This window comes from Myotis yumanensis, unplaced genomic scaffold (assembly GCF_028538775.1).
Source record: "Myotis yumanensis isolate MYYU_CA2020_CCGP unplaced genomic scaffold, mMyoYum1.0.hap1 SCAF_3, whole genome shotgun sequence".
In the NCBI taxonomy this organism is placed as follows: Eukaryota; Metazoa; Chordata; class Mammalia; order Chiroptera; family Vespertilionidae; genus Myotis; species Myotis yumanensis.
The window spans coordinates 120,905,248-120,924,417 of NW_027223754.1; the positions used below are offsets into that span (position 1 = coordinate 120,905,248).

The following is a 19,170-nucleotide window of genomic DNA, read 5'->3' on the forward strand; positions in this document are numbered from 1 at the left end:
GGAATCGAACCTGGGACCCCTCAGTCCACAGGCTGACGCTCTATCCACTGAGCCAAACCGGTTTTGGCTGTAACCATTTTCCTGCTACGAACTCAAGTGCCTCCCCATAATCATAGAAACCATTTTTTCATTGACTTCCAGGACACCACATGTTCCTGGTTCTCCACCTTCCTCACAGGTCATTAATTTTCAGTCGCTGATAATTCTTCCTTGTCTTTATACTTTACTAGAGGCCTGGTGCATGGATTTGTGCACTGGTGGGGTACCTTAGGCTGGCCTGTGGGGAATGGGCCAAAACCAACTCTCTGACAACCCCCAAGGAGTCCCGGATTTCAAGAGGGCACAGGCCAGGCCCAGGGACCCCACCGGTGCACGATCAGGGCTGAGGAGGGACTGCGGGAGGGCTCCAGGTCATGTCTGGCCCATCTCGCCCAGTCCCAATCGGCCGGACCCCAGCAGCAAGCTAACCTACCAGTCGAGCCTCTGCCCCCTGGTGGTCAGTGCACATCATAGCGACTGGCCAAATGATCAAACAGTTGGACACTTAGCATATTAGGCTTTTATTATATAGGATTGCCTTGGTGACCTCATGAAATCTCATGGTTTTCAGGTGTACACCTCCAGTCCTTCCTCTACCCTCCACTCAATTCACACATATCTGACCACCTACTTCATATCTCCATTTGGATGTCTAACAGGTCTCACAAGCTTAAGTCCAAAACTGAGCTCCTGATATATACCTCCTACCACCAAACCTGACCTTTTCTCAGAATTCAACATTCCAGTAATGATTAACACTAATCCACCAGTTGTTTAGGACAACAAACTTAGAGAAATTTTACTCCTCTCTTTGTCTTACATTACTAGAGGCCTGGTGCACGAACTTGTGCATGGATCGGGCCGATTTGGCCAGGCTGGCCGGGAGGAGGGGCCGTGGGTGGTTGGTGGGCTGGCCCCGCCCCCATTGGGGTGGGGGGATCAGGGGCGGGGCTAGCTGGGGGGAGGAGCTGCAGGCAGTTGGCCAGCTGGCTCCACCCCCTGGTCGAACTCAAGTTGAACTCCCAGTCGAGGGGACAATTTGCCTATTAGCTTTTTATTATATAGGATACTCAATCGTTAGTAAATCCTGATGACTCGATCACCACCATATTTAAAATCTGACAACCATTCAGATTTTATTTATTTAAAATATTTTTTTATTGATTTCAGAGAGGAAGAGAGAGATAGAAACATCAATGATGAGAGAGAACCATTGATGGGCTGACTCCTGCATACCCCACACTGGGGACCGAGCCCACAACCCAGGCATGTGCCCTTGACCAGAACTGAACCTGGGACCTTTCAGTCCACAGGCCGATGCTCCATCCACTAAGCCAAACCAGCCAGCGCTTGCCCCCCTCCTTTTTTAAATATATTTTCATTGATTTCAGAGAGAGGAAGGGAGAGGGAGAGATAGAAACATCAATAATGGAAGAGAATTATTGATCGGCTGCCTCCTGCATGCCCCCTACTGGGGATTGAGCCTGCAACCCGGGTATGTGCCCTGACCTGGAATCAAACCAGGGACCCTTCAGTCCCAACGCTTTATCCACTGAGCCAAACCAGCTAGGGCACTATCTCCCTTTTTATTCTCTTGTTTAAAAGATTACTTTCCTTCTTCAAATTTACGTTCTTCTATAAAACTTCTCCAAATTGGACCAATTTGACTCTAGTAGAAAATAACCTAGAAAGTAAAAATGGTAATTGGGTTGGTATGATAGATACAGGTGACATTTTAAAATATAGTTTTATTGAGATATAATTCACATTCCATACAACAGAGTCATTTAAAGTGTATCATTCAATGATTAGTATAGTCACAGATAGGCCCAACCATCATCAGTCAATTGTACAACATTTTTATCACTTAAGAAGGAACCCTACATCCTTTAGCTATCACCCCTGTGCTCCACCCAGTCCTCCCTGAAGCAACCACTACCCTACTTTCTGTTTCTATAGACCTTCCTATTATGGGCATTCATATGAATGCAATCATACAGTATGTGATCTTTTGTGACTGGCTTCTTGCACTCAGTACAATGTTTTTAGTACTTGCTGTAGTCAGTACTTCATTCCTTTTTATGCCCAAATAACACTACATTTTATGAATATGGGTGACATTTTAAAGATAAATATCACTGTTCTAAAACTAATTAAGAGTAACTTAGAACTTTAAAACAGTCTTCCAACAACCTGCAATCTCTTCTCCCTCATAGACAGTCTCACTCCTTCTGGGCTATTGCAAATCTACAAAAAGTTGTTAGTACTCACATTTAATTTTTTTTTTATATAATCGCTAACAATCTAACTTCTACATCTGTTCTTGGTCAGCAGACATACAATTTAATAAACTTCGTTGCTCTTTTGGGTTCCTATCTATCATCCAACAAGTCCCTTCTTGATGTGTATGCTTAATTTGTCAGTGCTGATCACCCTTTTAAAAAAATACTGCTTTGTAGTTGAGAGCGTGGATTCTGAAATCAAACAGACTTGAGTTTGAGTCAAAGGTCTGTCCCTTTTTAGCTGTGTGACTTCAGGCAAGTTACTTAATCTCTCTAAACTTCAGTTACTTCTTAGAAAATGGGGAGAACAGCATGTTTTTTATAGGTCAGTGTAAAGATTAAATGAACTAATGAATGAAAGGGCTGACTGAGCACAATGTCTGGTACACAACAGGCACTCAGTAACTGCAGATTATTTTTACTGAAAATGTTCCTCCCTTGGCTCAAAGGTTCTGTCCTCAACTTTCTTGGCATTTTAATGATGATGTGTCTTGGTGTGGTCCTCTTTGGATTCCTTTTGTTTGGGGTTCTCTGCGCTTCTTGGACCTGTAAGTCCATTTCTTTCTCCAGGTGGGGGAAGTTTTCTGCCATTATTTCTTGAAATAGGTTTTCAATATCTTGCTGTCTCTCATCTTCTGGCACTCCAATGACTCTGATATTAGTCCGCTTAAAGCTGTCCCAGAGGCTCCTTACACTATCTTCACACTTTTGGATTCTTTTTTCATTTTGCTTTTCCAATTGGGTGTTTTTTGTCGAATCTTTGGTTTGATTATTGTACTCCTCTGGTCTGCTATTGGGTATAATATTCTTTATTTCAGTCCGTGTATGCTTACTTTCTAATTTCTTTATCGTAGCATCGAGGGTCTCATTAGTTTTCGTGAGGCTCTGCACAAATTTATGGCAAGCCCTCAAAATTGCGATTCTTAGCTCCATATCCTCCATTTCTGTCATGTTTCTTTGTCTCCGCATCTTTTATGCTTTCTTGGTGCACCCCCTTGTGGTCTCTGTGCGCAGTCTTGTTCTAGCCAAGCCTTAATTGTTGTAGTTACCACTAGAGGGATTTGACCCCCAGGCGGGCTGGCTATAGGAATCAGCTGTACGGAAAACGTCTGCCTTCTGGGGAGGCGCTAATCCAGCCTTTGCCTGAGGCGATCGGCAAATGGCTGTGCGCAGGCTTTGGGCGGGGCGGGATCAACAGGGCGGGCGGAGGGAGCAGTTATGGCCACGCTCAGTCCCGTTCCCAGAGGCTCTGCTTCTCAGAACCCCGGCAGCCGCTGCAAACCTCGGAGAGAAAGTTGCCCTCAGGTTCCAACTGATGCCGGATAATCCCGCTTCTCCCGTTTGAGTCTGGGTCCCTAGAGACTCGCCCGGATCTGGAGCCCAGAGTCTGAGACTCACTCCCGACAGAAAACGACAACCGAGCCCTCAGCCACCAGCCCGCTTTGCGCGCGCACCTCGGTACCTTTGTATTTTCCACACTGCGCCGCCTCTGAGCCTCGATTTGCTGTTCTCTTTCCTTCTAGTTGTAGAGTCTCTCTTCAGCCAGCCTTCCTGTGGTTCTGGGTGATGTCCGTTCAGTCTTTTAGTTGTATTTTTGAAATGGTTGTTTGCGGCAGCGGTCTCCGGTGTTTACCTACGCCGCCATCTTGGTCTCGCCCCCCTCAACTTTCTTTTTACTACTTCTTCTATCCATTTCTTTGGAAACATCATTATTTTCACTGCTTTTGTGATTATCTCTATCATTAAAACACTACCTGGCATAGAATAACAACTACTTGTTAAATGAACAAATAGATCTCTTTCAATCTCCTAATTTGAGTTTCCAACTATGTAATGGACATTTTCATGTTTATGTCCCATTGGAGCTTGAAATGTTTAACAAAAAGAGAAAAAAAAATCACTCAAATCATATATTTTTTAGCACCTCAAAACGAACACTTCCTAAACCTAATACATCCTCTTTTCCATCCAAACATGTTCCTTCTGACTTTCCTATTTTAGGTACTAAATTCAGCATCTTCCAAGCAACCTGAACTTGAAAATTTTAATTCATTATTTCATTACTACTTCTCTTGACCCTCTCATGCAACCATATAAAAGTCATCTATATCCTATCTCGACAATAACCGTGCTAATTCAGGATCTCCCTATCCTCTTATCCACTCCACTACAATGGCTTCACTGTTCTACACACACCTGGTCTCCCCTGGACCATCTTCTTAAACATCATAAAAGTCATCAATAGCTTCTCATAGCCAAATGCATTAAATCAAACTCAGCCTAGAGGTCACTGCTTTCTTTCTAAGGACCAAACCTATCTCTCCTGCCTTATTTCCCTATACTCCCCCTAAAAATATCCTTGGTTTCCAGATAGCTTTCTCGCCTCCAGTTCCTCCAACTGGAACAAAGCTCCCTCCACTTTCATAATTTCACTTAATGAAATCCAGTCTGTCCATAAAAACTCCAATAGTACCTCCTTCATCTCTTTCCTGAGTCTCTCCATCCAAAATGATCTATCAAAATTATCTAACTGCAAAAGGACTGCAGTTGTAATTCTCTAAAAGTTAACATATGAGAGTTCTTTGCTGCTATCATTTCTTCCATGATAGAGCATGTCCCTTGCAGGTAGAAACTCTGCCTCACTCTTCACTGTACCCCCTCCCCCAAAAAACGAATGCCCTTGCCCTTGCTTGATGGGTTTCAGCTGGCTTGTATTCCTACTCCTCCGTGACATCCTTGTTTAGGTATATTTTTTAGAGCCTATCTACTTACAATTAACATTTGTTTAGCACTTTGACATTTACTTTATCTAAGCCCACAACAATTCTGTGAAGTACTTTTTATTATCCCTTAATTTAACAAATGAGACTGAAGCTTAATTAGACTAGCTTGGCGTGAGGGCATACCGGAACCCCTCTCCAGGACGTCCTAATTCTGTACTCTTTTTTCAATTCCATCCCGTTTCCAACTCCCTCGTCGCTATAGCTCCTCAATGCTTTAGCACCCCGAAACCTTGGCATCTTGTAACTTTCCCCTTCCGGTCCCCAGCCCTCCTGACGACCCCCTTCCCCCCCATATTACAGGCTCAGACCCCTCTCTTCCGCAGTTACTTCTCCCTCACCTTGTTTTCCTCCCCAAGGCCCCTAGCCTAGCCCCCTCCCCGGAACCCGAAACTGTTACTCACGCCACGCTAAGCCACCGGGTCGCAGAACCCAACGGAAAAACAAAAGTTAAATAGGGGAGCGTCGCGGCGCCACCGAACGTGCACGAATTCGTCCAATCGCCCACAACTTTACACACCAATGGGTGTGCGCACCAATAGGAAGGTTAGTCACATAGGGGCACGCCCCACTCCACCCTTGCCCGCCTCTTACCGCGCAGAGATGCTGGGAAATGTAGTTTATTTCTGCATGTTGCTCTCTGGGCGGAGGATGTCAGGAGCCTATAACCCAGCTCTCCCGGTGTGATGTTTGAGGTCAGAACCAACTAGTTCTGGGCACTCCAAGTTTATTTTCGCTCAACTACTTAGTTTTCATGAAAAAATGATGCAGAAACGCGATGCATAGTTATGGAAAGGATCACAGGATTATTATGTGTTGTACAAGAAGATGAAGATAAGATAGTTTCTCCTTCGATGCACTGGTGTCCTGAGCCAACAGAGGGCCTGTGGCTCAATTTGTACAGTCAGGGGATTCTGTATATAAATGCTGTTATTTTTGTTAGATAGCAGATTCCTGAGATGTGAAAACTTGGCTTTAATAATATAAGCTAGTTAAAAACCCAATTGTGGTCTCATCTTTCCAGAAGAGAAGGTGTCCCAGGAGTAGAGGAAAAAGGAACTTAATTTTTTTACTTAAAATAAATTGATTTGAGAGAGAGAAACATCACTTTGTTGTTCCACTTATTTATGCATTCATTGTTTGATTCTTGTATGTGCCCTGACCAGGGATTGAAGCCACAACCTTGGTGTATCAGGACAATGCTCTAACCAATGTTTCTGGCCAGGGGAAAGAAACTTTAGTCTCAGAGCTGCAGCTACTGTTATGGAAAAGCTGAGACGCTTCACTGATATAAGACCTCAGGATGTCTAAAAGAAGCTTGCCATCGTCTCCTAAACCTGACTTTTCCCCTTTTGTGATCTTCTTTATTAGTTACATCAAGATCTTCCCAGACACCTTGGTTCAATATATATTTCTCTCTTTTGGCCCCTCTATTTTTTTTTTTTTTTAATCCTCACTCCAGGATATTTTTTCATTGATTTTTAGAGAGAGAGTGTGAAAGGGGAGGGAGAGACAGAGAGAAACTTCGATGTGAGAGAAACACATCGATTGTTTGTCTCCTGTTTGTGCCCTGACCAGGGCCCAGGCCTGGGAGGAGCCTGCAACCAAGGTACATGTCCTTGCCTGGAATCGAACCTGGGACCTTTCCGTCTGCAGACCAGTGCTCTATCCACTGAACTAAACTGGCCACGGTGCCCCTACATTTTTAAAAACCAAATCATGGTGATTATCTTCATGTTGGTTATTAAATATATATCTTCCTATTTATTTCCACTGCAGGTCTCATTACCTTTCACTTGAACTACTAAAATAAATATCTTTTCTCATTAACTTTGTTTTAATGAGTTTCAAAATTCTGTGACAGATTTTTGGTCAAGTTGTTTCCATTAAAAAGTACTGATGTTGCCCGGCCAGCATGGCTCTGTGGTTGAGCATCGACCTATGAACCAGGAGGTCACGGTTCGATTCCCAGTCAGGGGCACATGCCTGGGTTGTGGGCTCCATCCCCAGTGCAGGAGGCAAACGATCAATGATTCTCTCTCATCATTGATGTTTCTATCTCTCTTCTCCCTCTCCCTTCCTCTCTGAAATCAATAAAAATATATTCTGTTTAAAAAAGTACTAATGTTAAAAACTAATAAAAGCTGCCACACACAAAATACACAAAACATTCTTCTTTCCTTCTGAAGGTTTTGCGATGAATTGTAATCATTAACCTGTCTTATTCTATTAAACTTAAATGGCCAACCAAGAGGAACAGTTCTGAGACTGTTCTTTCACCACTGATTAAGACTCGGGTGGCGGGTATTGGGATAATATTCATTTAGCCTGAGCTTTCTGGGCAGACTTGGTGACTTTGCTAGCTCCAGCTGCCTTCCTGTCCACTGCTTTGATGGCACCTAAACCGTTAGTCAGACAACCCCCGAGGGGTCCCAGATTGGTGCAGGCTGGGCTGAGGGATACCCCCCCCTAAGTGCACAAATTTCGTGCACCAGGCCTCTAGTCTATTCTATAAAAGATGATTATTTAAAAATAAATAAACAAATAAAAGATGATTTTTTAAAAGCACACTTCTGGGCATGTCACACTCCTGATCATAAACTTTTGGTGATTCCACACAGAGTAGAAGATGAAGTCCAGATAGTAATATGGCATTCAAACACTGCCACAGCCAGACCCCATTATTTCTATTATTATAGATAACTAGTTATTTCTGAATGTAACATGGTACTTTTCAGCTTTGTCTAATACTCTTCCTTTTATCTGCTTTGACCCTTTCCATTAATTTACATCCAGAAAATTCCTACCAAAGCCAAAGCAAATACTGTCTCCTTGATTGAAAGTAACCTCTTCTGCTTTGATATTTATGTAGCAAATTGTCATTGTATTATTACAGCATAGCTTATACCCAAATGTCATCAATATTCCTATTTAATTTTTATTTATTTATTTTAGAGAGAGAGAGGGAGAGAAAACATGAATTTGTTGTTCCACTTATTTATGCTTTAATTGGTTGTTTCCTGTATGTGCCCTGACCAGGGAACAAAACCACAACCGTGGTGTATCAGGATGATGCCATAACCAACTGAGCTACCAAGCTGAGGCAAATGTCATCAATCTTGAGTCCTTCTCTGACTACCCTATCCTCCCTTACCATCCTCCACTCCCTCCACTCCCTCTCTTTTCTACTTTTATTTTTTAATTTTTTTCCTTTTCTACTTTTAAATAGATCTTATCAGCACCTAAAATAGTAAATTTTTATTTGCTTATGTTTATTATATTATCTCCCATCACCACTAGAATGTAAGCTTCATGAGTGGAGATAATTTGTCTTTTTGTCATATATCCAGCATCTAGGAGAGTGCCTGACACATAGCAGGTACCTAACTGGTTTTGGATGCATGCATAACATTTCTCTCTACATGTGTATTGCCTCTCCTATTAGATTGCTTTCTTTTCATTCTATATCTAGGTAATGTGTCATCATTCACTCAAATGCCAAAAGTTAATTCTCAACCCATCTGTCTCTTACAATCATTTAATAACAGATTGATAATTCTTTTTAAAAATATGGAATGCTTCAAGAATTTGCGTGTCATCCTTGCGCATGAGCCATGCTAATCCTCTCTGTATCATTCCAATTATTTTAGTATATGTGCTCCTGAATCGAGCATGATAACTTTTTAAAAAAAAATCATTCCATTGGCAGAGGATGAATTAAGAACAATGCTGGCCCTGACCCAGTAGCTCAGCTGGTTAGAGTGTTATCCTGATACGTCGTGGTTGCAGATTTGACACCCCCCCCCCCCACCCAATCAGGGAACATACAAGAATCAACCAATGAATGCATAAATAAATGGAACAACAAGTCAATGTTTCTCCCTTCCTCCCCTTCTTCCTCTTCCCCCTTCTCTTCTTCTTCGTCTCTCTCTCTAAAATAATTTTTTTAAAAAAAGAATAATGCTGGAAGATTTGGGAGGTTACAGTGATAATTCATGTGAAGCTAAAGGCCTAAAAAGAGTGTCAATGATGGGATTATGATGAAGGAAATGGGAAATATTTTAAAGTTCCAAATGACTGGACCCAGGACAGGGAAGCTAGCTAGAGTAGCTGACACTAATCAGAATGAAAAATACAAGAGGAAGAATATATGTGGAGGCTGTGAGAAGAGCAGCTTGGGGAATACTTGCTTGATATATTCTCTGGCCCCAGGGCTTTATTTTCCTACTCAGCTTAGTTCTGGGGTGCATAACATTGACTGTTCTTGCCAATCATCTCATCTCTTTTCCTTTGTCTTCCTGTTGTAATTGTCCTGATAATCTCATCACTTGAGATTATTTTTACCATCTGCCTTCTATGTATGCTGCTGGAGAATGGCTCACATTTATGGAAAATTATACTGTTACTGTGACAGTCAGTCGGAGTGCGGGGGAGCCTCCCCATTGGCCAAGATGATGACAGGGAGAGGTTTTTACAGTGAGCGCCAAAAGCTAGAAATATGAATGGACAGGAGCCCCATGTGTGCCAAAAGCTAGCAAGATAATTGGATAGAAAAAAAGCTCTCCCCTGTCTATCCCTATAAGAATGGTGGGCTTGAGCAGGAAGAGAGGTAATCTTTGAGTCAGGAGTCCACTATTCTCCTAGGACATGGCACCTGAATAAAACCTCTTTCCTTTTGCACCAGCACCTGCCTCAGGGTTTGGCTTTCACGGAAGGCAGCTAAACCTGTGTTTTTTTGTTCAGTTACAATACCACTATACATTTATGTTCTCTAACTTTAGTTAAACCCTCAGAAGTAAAAAACAACACTTCCTGCCCTAACTGGTTTGGCTCAGTGGATAGAGGGTCGGCCTGCGGACTGAAGGGTCCCAGGTTTGATTCCGGTCAAGGGCATATACCTTGGTTGCGGGCACATCCCCAGTAGGGGGTGTGCAGGAGGCAGCTGATCGATGTTTCTCACTCATCGATGTTTCTAACTCTGTATTCCTCTCCCTTCCTCTCTGTAGAAAATCAATAAAATATATTTTTTAAAAGTTAAAAAAAAAAGAACACTTCCTAGGTTCCTAGGATATGTTTGTTCCTTCTCCTAATTTCCACAGTCACCATTTTGGACACTCACCATTTACTTCAAGCCCCTAATGCAGCCCTTCCAGTACCTCCCTCTTTGTTTCCCAAAGGCACCAACTGCCTCAACTGTTTGTCTTCTTACCCACTTACTTACCATCTCTGTACTTGTAGTTCCTTCCTTCTTTTCCTTGCTTTGCAGACAGATGTGTTCCTCTTCTCATCATGCTCTCTTTCTTTTATCTCTTCAGAGACTTTGATTTTTCTCTTATATACTCAACGTCCATTTCTCCATTAGTTCTTCCTCCACAGCACTTAGATGTACTCATTTCTCCTAGCTTGTGAAAACTCTCTTTCTGCCAAAGCCGGTTTGGCTCAGTGGATAGAGCGTTGGCCTGCGGACTGAAGGGTCCCGGGTTCGATTCCGGTCAAGGGCATGTACCTGGGTTGCGGGCACATCCCCAGTGGGAGATGTGCAGGAGGCGGCTGATCGATGTTTCTCTCACGTCGATGTTTCTAACTCTCTATCTCTCTCCCTTCCTCTCTGTAAAAAACCAATAAAATATATTTAAAAAAAATAAAAACTCTCTTTCATTCTCCTTTATAATGTCCATACCCCACCTTTTCCTCTACAGCCAAGGAATCTTCAGTGTGTGGATGGCTCCTTTTCTTCACCTCCCATTCACCCCCAATTCACCAGGAACTGCATTTTGACTCCGTAAGTTTGTTTAAATTGCTTTATGACCTACTAATTGCTCAATTTAATGATCACTTATTATCTGTCTTATCTCACATGATCTCTTTCTGGCATTTTATGCTCTTGCCAATTTTCACCTTTCTCCAAGCTTTACTCACTCGATGACTATGAAAATACCCTCAAATCTCTCCCTTTATTCATTCTTAGAATCATGTACTAGGTTTTCTTTTTCTAGTGAAAGAATCATTACCTTTCTGGAAAAAAAATTAACTTTTAGTTAGTTCAATACAAATAACTAAAGAGTAAATTTCTGGCTTCTCTTAGTTGTCGGGAGAAATCATAGGGTTCACAGAAACAATATATCTCAGAGCAAGAATCAATAAAATTGAAGTAGCACATATTTAGTATGCTCCTATCTTTGCTTAATGCTGTATTTAAGAAGTAATAACTATTCTCTGAGAGCACACAGAAAAACAGACAAAGCACATACAAATACATTAAAGGAAATATGAGTATACCAAAAGTAGATGCCTATCCAGGGAATCTACACCAAGAAAACAAAGAAATAATTAGTAACCATTATTTTAATATTGAAAACCACTGTGCAGAGAGAAGGTAGAAGAAGGCTGTTTACCATCTCCTCTCCATAATTATTATTTTTATTTTTACTCTCCTATCTAGGTTGGTACATAGTAGAGAGAAAGGTCTGTGTTGTCTGTCCTCTTTAAAGTCATATGTGGTTTAGAAAATTATTGATAATGTCTTTGGAATAAATTTGGGCTAACAGAAATCAATTATGAGAGGATACTTCACCCATTTTTTAAATTTAGAAGCTCTTGGTACATTACAAACTACACAAATATTTTGGTAAATATAAATTTAGAGAGTCAAGTGACATGTTTTACTTAGCTAAATTACTTTTTTACAGTACATTTTGAAGTTCCACTAGTTACTCATATGGAATAAATTCAAATTGTCATTTACCCCCATTTGCAGTAGGGGATATAAAATTAAACACCAAAACTGAACCATAATCCAGAAAGATAGCAAAGGACCTTGTAAACTGAAAAATACAGACTATTTTCCTTGAAGCAGTAATAAGATGTTCTTTGATACATATCCATGGACTGCTGAAACAATTCATCATGCACTTAAATTCATTGGTAATCTTGTGTCTTGCCTTCCAACAGCCCTTTATCTCCTCAGTATAAAAGAATACTTGATTAGGAATACATTAAACTAAAAATGTAAATAAAATTCAAGTAAATAATACTAATATGTTGGGCAGACATAAGCTGTGGGCACTTTGAGGGAAGGTAGACATAAACTAAATATGAATGTTCAGATAACCCGATTGGAAAGTAGTTGTTACTTTAATTAAGGGAGGACAACAGACAGTGATAATTCACAAATAGTTTCTGCAGACCTTAATTTTAGGTACAAATATATTTACTCATTATCTTGAAGAAAAGATAAAATAACACTATCAATTCATATGAAGAATACGCAAAGGTTTAAATTGTTTTCAAAAATTGTGGAACTTTAAAGCAATGGTGACGTCAATGATAAGAAGGAATTATCTATGAAAGAAATAGATAATCAAACTGTAGGATCAGTCTAATAGTCTAATTAGTCTTATTAGTAAGAGATAGTATTCCAGAAGGAGAGAAAGAATGCATATACAGAAAAACTTTGGTTAAGAGGCTACATTTAGAGAGGCTGGATGAAAAAGTTGAAGGGATTAATCAGTATAAATTAGTAATTACAGCATAGTCACAGAGATGTAGATTATAGCATAAGGAATAAAGTCAATAATCCTATATAATAAACCTTAATATGCAAATTGACCGAAAGGTGGAATAACTGGTGGAAGGACAGATTGCTATGATGCGCACTGACCACCAACGGGCAGACACGCAACGCAGGAGCTGCTCCCTGGTGGTCAGTCAGTGTGCTCCCACAGGGGGAGCGCTGCTCAGCCAGAAGCTGGGCTCATGGCTGGCGAGCGCAGCAGTGGTGGCGGGAGCCTCTCCCACCTCTGCAGCAACACTAAGGAGCAGCGAGCCAAGTGGTAAGGAGCAGCGAGCAGGCGGGCAGTAAGGAGCAAAGGGTCCTGGACTGCGTGCGAGAGGGCGCAGGCTGGGCTGAGGGACCACCCCCAGTGCACGAATTTTGTGCACCAGGCCTCTAGTATCATGATAAATATGTATGGGGCCAGTTGGGAACTTGAAGCAGCAGGGGAACCACTCTGTAAAGTATATGATTTTCTAACCACACTTTTGTACATCTGAAACTAATATAGAAGAATATTAAATGTAAATTATAATTGAAAAAAAATTTTAAAAGTAAAAAAAAGAGAGTACATTTATACCAGAATTTTGAACATAGTGACTAACAGATCTTTCATTTAAACATTAAGATATATAAAAGAAAGTTATAAAGGAAGGGATTAGTTCAATAATCCATGGTGGCATTTCATAAGAATTTGGAGATAACATAAATCTCAGGCCTATGTTACATTCAATGACTCTGGTAAATAAAATGATCTAAAAATTTTTAATGCCATATTTCAAATGATTTTTTAATTAATGTCATGATAAAGAAAGAAGGAATATTTTAAATCACAGCTTTCCAACTTTATCTCTATATATAAAAGGCTAAGGGACTGACTGTATGTCCATTCGACTGTCCGACCAACTGACCAACTGGTACATATGATGTGCACTGGCAATTTGAAAATAAATGTTGACTCATGCACGCGTGATACATATAAAGCTCTCACTGGCCCCAATCGCATGTGTGTTTTAATTTTATAATACTATATTATATATACTATTTTGACATGTAATTTTTTGTAGTAATGTAATTACCTCACGAATCTTTCTTCTAATTAATTTCCTTTCAATGTGCACAAATCCGTGCACTGGGCCATAATAGTTCATAAAAATTGAATCTCTCTCTCTCCTATTCTGATTTGTCTCCTATAAAGTAGATAAAGTCTGTTTTTCCAAACCCCACTTAAAAATGAGTCTTAAGTATATCATATGTGTACTCATATTGAATTTCTTGACTTTTACTTTCGGTAGTTTGTAATACTAATAACCATTTTTGTCTGTTTTCTAAATGTTAAATCTAGCAATAAGGCCTTTCCCAAACCTCATTCTGACCCACATTAAGAAGCACTGATTTAAAGTGATGTTCAAACATAGCACTAGGTGAGAACTAAATAGAAATGTTTACTGAATTGAATTGTTGAACTCAACTGAATTCAATCACAGATCATCAAATGCAAAATAAACTCATTATTTTGGCTTAAATGAATTTAAAAATTTGTTAAAGAATATATGAGAACTTATTGTATTATAGAAGAATCTAGTAACTATACAGTGTAAAATTATTATATTTATTTTAATGTTACAAAATCATAACTGACTAAACAAAATCTACTCAAGGACAATGTTGATTATCATTTTAATGTAACAGAGTAAAAAAAAGTTTATTTTAAAGCTTTACATTCCACATTGCCAACCTTTAAGAAATTATAATTATCTGACAAGGCAAAATATTTATTTATTTTATGTTTTTACAGAATATTAGCATTTTTATTTGTAGAAAAAATAGACACATTTCTGTCTCCATCAAGGTGTCACAAGAAATTAGGTAATAAAAGCAAAAATGCAAATCCTAAAGTCATCTAGTGCTTTTCTTCTAATTCCAAATAGAAAACAACAATGAAAAAATGTTCTCAGATTTTTAAATCTCTCTAAATAATACCCAGGTGCAAGAAAGCTATAGGTTTCTCTCATCTCATTTTTAAGTTTAATATTCTAAAAAAGTATTTCCTCCAGGGAAAACTGAACTGATCAATTACAGAATTTAATAACACAATTCCACTTTACCTAGTCTTAAATTCATCCTTGAGAGACAGAATTGCTCTTGTTTATATAGTACGGTAGTAGCTAGTCTAGTATTTTAAAAACATTACCGTCCTTTATATTAGAGTGCCTTCCCTAGTAATCTCTGAATAGTCTGAAATAGCATATTAATCATAAACAATATGGTTTAGTAGATAAATACTATATGGAGACTAATAAAAAATCCTCTTTAAAAATAAAATATTTAGCCTTTTGTACATCAAATTAGAACCTGAAAGCTCAAGAATGTACATAGTTTCAAATATACAAACTACGTACTAAAGTAATAAATATAAAATGTCTTTTAATTCAAAGCTCTGTGGGTGTTGCTGTCAGTGGGAAGTGTGCTGGAGACGGGGTCTCCACACTGAAGGTTGTTCCTGCCTGTTTCTAGTAGGCTGTTAGTTTTTACCTGCATTTTCTTTATAACTGGCACCACACTGTGGCACAGATTAGTGGAGGACAATGGTGAATTGCTCCCAAATTCTGTCTTAGCCTTGTACAGTAATACTCAAATTTGCAGCCAAAACACTTCCACGGCCTGATTCTGGAGCGGGCATCTCCTGCACATCCTCAAGCTCTCTCCAACATCCCAGGACTCTGATGACATCAAGTTTACACTTTGGACATGTGTGATGATCCAAAAGCCATGGGTCAACACAAATTCTATGAAAAATATGCTTGCATGGCAAATTCTGAAAACATCCTTCACTTTAAATTTCTCAATACACACTGCAAAATTCTCCAACGTTGACATTGATTCCCTTTTCTCCATGCTTTGTAGTATGATGTGGAAGCTGGCCAATAACTTTCTTGTTTTTTTCTATGCTCTGACTTCCAAACTGTGAGCCAATATATAGAAAACACTGTATAAAGTAAAATATTAGTGAAAAGACTAAATATTTAAAATATATTTCCCCCTTTTTTCAACTACATATTTGTGTGATTCTGGATTTTCTTCATATATTTCAACCAAAACATATCACAACAGATTGAAAGCAGAAACAGATATGAGAATCCAGCTCAATCTTACTAAGATGAACATTTAAAAAATTTTCAAAAATGTAAATAAATGCCACACTTCTCATTACATTTTGAAAATATTATTATTTGATTTTTTTATTGTCTAAAGTTTTACAATTGTCTCCTTTTCCCCCACTTGATCCCTGCCCCCTTGCCCCCAAGCCATTCCCACCCCGGGCAAGCCCCCACTGCCCCAGTGTCTGTGTCCATTGGTTATGCTAATATGAATGCATACAAGTCCTTTGGTTGCTCTCTAACCTCCCCCTCTCCTGCTATTTGTCTCTGGATCTATTCTTTTTTTTTTTTAAATATATTTTATTGATTTTTCACAGAGAGGAAGGGAGAGAGATAGAGAGTTAGAAACATCGATGAGAGAGAAACATCAATCAGCTGCCTCCTGCACATTTCCCACTGGGGATGTGCCCACAACCCAGGTACATGCCCTTGACCAGAATTGAACCCGGGACCCTTCAGTCCGCAGGCTGACGCTCTATCCACCGAGCCAAACCGGTTTCGGCTATTCTTTTTTTAAAAAAAATATATTTTTATTGATGTCAGAGAGGAAGGGAGAGGGAGAGATAGAAACATCAATGATGAGAGAATCATTGATCGGCTGCTTCCTGCACGCCCCCCACTGGGGGTTGAGCCCACAACCCATGCATGTGCCCTTGACCAGAATCGAACCCAGGACCCTTTAGTCCCCAGGCCAATGCTCTATCCACTGAGCCAAACCAGCTAGAGCTTTGGATCTATTCTTGTTCATCAAATTATGTTGATTATTATATCCCACATATGAGATCATGTTATATTTATCTTTCTCCAACTGGCTTATTTCGCTTAGCAAAATGCTCTCAAGTTCCATCCATGCTGTTGCAAATGGTAAAGGTTCCTTCTTTTTTATAGCGGCGTAATATTCCATTGTGTAGATGTACCACAGTTTTCTAATTTACTCATCTGCTGATGGGCACTTAGGTTCTTTCCAAATCTTAGCTATTGTATATTGTGCTGCTATGAACATATGGGTGCATATATCCTTTCTGATTGGTGTTTCTGGTTTCTTGGGATATATTCCTAGAAGTGGGATTACTGGGTCAAATGGGAGTTCCATTTTTAACTTTTTGAGGAAACTCCAAACTGTCTTCCACAGTAGCTGCACTAGTCTGCACTCCCACCAGCAGTGCATGAGGGTTCCTTTTTCTTCGCATCCTCTCCAGCACTTGTTTGTTGATTTGTTGATGATAGCCATTCTGACAGGTGTGAGATGGTATCTCATTGTTGTTTTTTTAAAAATATATTTTATTGATTTTTCACAGAGAGGAATGGAGAGGGATAGAGAGTTAGAAACATCTATGAGAGAGAAACATTGATCAGCTGCCTCCTGCACACCCCCCACTGAGTACGTGCCCGCAACCAAGGCACATGCCCCCGACCGAAATTGAACCCGGGACCTCTCGGTCCGCAGGCCGATGCTCTATCCACTGAGCCAAACCGGTTAGGGCTCTCATTGTTGTTTTGATATGCATCTCTCAGATGATTAGTGACTTTGAGCATGTTTTCATGTTTCTTGGCCTTCTTTCGAAAAGTGTCTACGTTGCCCTGACCGGTTTGGCTCAGTGGCTAGATCGTCGGCCTGAGGACTCCAGGGTCCCAGGTTCGATTCCGGTCAAGGGCATGTACCTTGGTTGCGGGCACATCCCCAGTAGGGAGTGTGCAGGAAGCAGTTGATCGATGTTTCTCTCTCATCAATGTTTCTAACTCTCTAAACCTATCCCCTCCTCCCTGTAAAAAATCAATAAAGTATATTTAAAAAAAAAGAAAAGTGTCAATGTAGGTCCTTTGCCCATTTTTTGATTGGATAGTTTGAAAATATTATTATTAATAAAATATATTTTATTACAATGTATGATGGCTGCTTGGCCAGAGTGGCTCAGTTGGTTGAGCATTGTCCTGTGCACTGAAAGGTTGCCGGTTTGATTCCTGGTCAGGGCACATACCCAGGCTTCGGTTTGATTCCCAATCAACTGATTGATGTTTCTCTCTAAAGTCAATGTTTCTCTCTCTCTCCCCTTGCTCTCTCGCTGGTGAGAATTTTTTTAATTTTTAATTTTTAATTTTAATTTTAATTTTTATTTTTTTTCTGGTGAGGATTAATAACAACAACAAAAAGAACCACATGTATGATGGCTAATTTTATGTGTCACCTTGGAGAGTGTTTTTGAGTGAAGTTTACATTTAATTAATGAATTTTTAGTAAAGCAGACTGCCCTCCATAATGTGGAGGGCCTCATTCAATCAGTTGAAGGCTTAAATAGAAACAAAGCCAGCCTCCCCAAAACAAGATGGAGATCTGCTGCAGACTGCCTTCCGATTTTATCTGTACTGTCAGCTCTTCTGGGCCTCTAACCTGCCAGCCAACACTGCAGATTTGGGACTTGCCATCCTTCCTAAGTATGTGAACCAATTGCTCATGATAAATTTCTTTCCATCTATATACACATCCTATTGGTCTTGTTTTTCTGGAGAATGCTGACTAATCCAACATGTAATGGGTTTATTACTTTTATTTTTAAATGAATATTTTAAACACTTAGTTTTAATGTCTAACATAGTAAATATCTATGCCATATAATCCATATAAACAAGATCTTATTAGGGTTCTCAATAATTTTTAAGAGTGTAAAGGGATCCTGAAACCAAAAAGTTTGAGAACCACTGGCAAATTATATTTAAAATACAATGGCCTTTCTTTTTTTTTTTAAATATATTTTATTGATTTTTCACAGAGAGGAAGGGAGGGGAATACAGAGTTAGAAACATCGACGAGTGAGAAACATCGATCAGCTGCCTCCTGCACACTCCCTACTGGAGATGTGCCTGCAACCAAGGTACATGCCCTTGACCGGAATCAAACCTGGGACCCTTCAGTCCGCAGGCCGACCCTCTATCCTCTGAGCAAAACCGGTTAGGGTTACAATGGCCTTTCTTTAAAAAGTTAGTAATTTTGCCCTGACTGGTTTGGCTCAGTGGATATGGTATCGGCCTGCGGACTGAAAGGTCCCAGGTTCGATTCCGGTCAAGGACATGTACCTTGGTTGCGGGCACATCCCCAGTGGGGGGTGTGCAGGAGGCAGCTGATCAATGTTTCTCTCTCATCGATGTTTCTAACTCTCTATCCCTCTCCATTCCTCTCTGTGAAAAATCAATAAAATATATATATTTTAAAAAGTTAGTAATTTTGATTTTTTTGCTTTTTAAAACTAGCTCTCTATCAATGAATCTAAATTTATGAAGTTTGATTGCATCTTTAAAAAATCCAGAGACCACAGCCTCGCCAATGATGACCGCAGTTTTCATTTTATTCTATACTAGCA

At 40.0% G+C, this 19,170-nt stretch overlaps 1 protein-coding gene and 1 non-coding gene across 2 annotated transcripts in view; both read right to left on the reverse strand.

The window, feature by feature from the left end:
• Positions 1-5,520, reverse strand: part of CCDC77 (coiled-coil domain containing 77) — a 44,387-nt gene extending 38,867 nt beyond the window's left edge. The window contains exon 1 of the mRNA XM_070409508.1: positions 5,506-5,520. The gene's annotated coding sequence lies outside the window, so the exon portion shown is untranslated. The remainder of the gene's footprint in view (positions 1-5,505) is intronic.
• A 3,145-nt stretch (positions 5,521-8,665) lies between these two features.
• LOC139007782 (U6 spliceosomal RNA) lies at positions 8,666-8,775 on the reverse strand. The gene has a single exon (XR_011470944.1). It is a non-coding gene; the product is annotated as a U6 spliceosomal RNA (small nuclear RNA).
• Between the last annotated feature and the right edge of the window lie 10,395 nt (positions 8,776-19,170).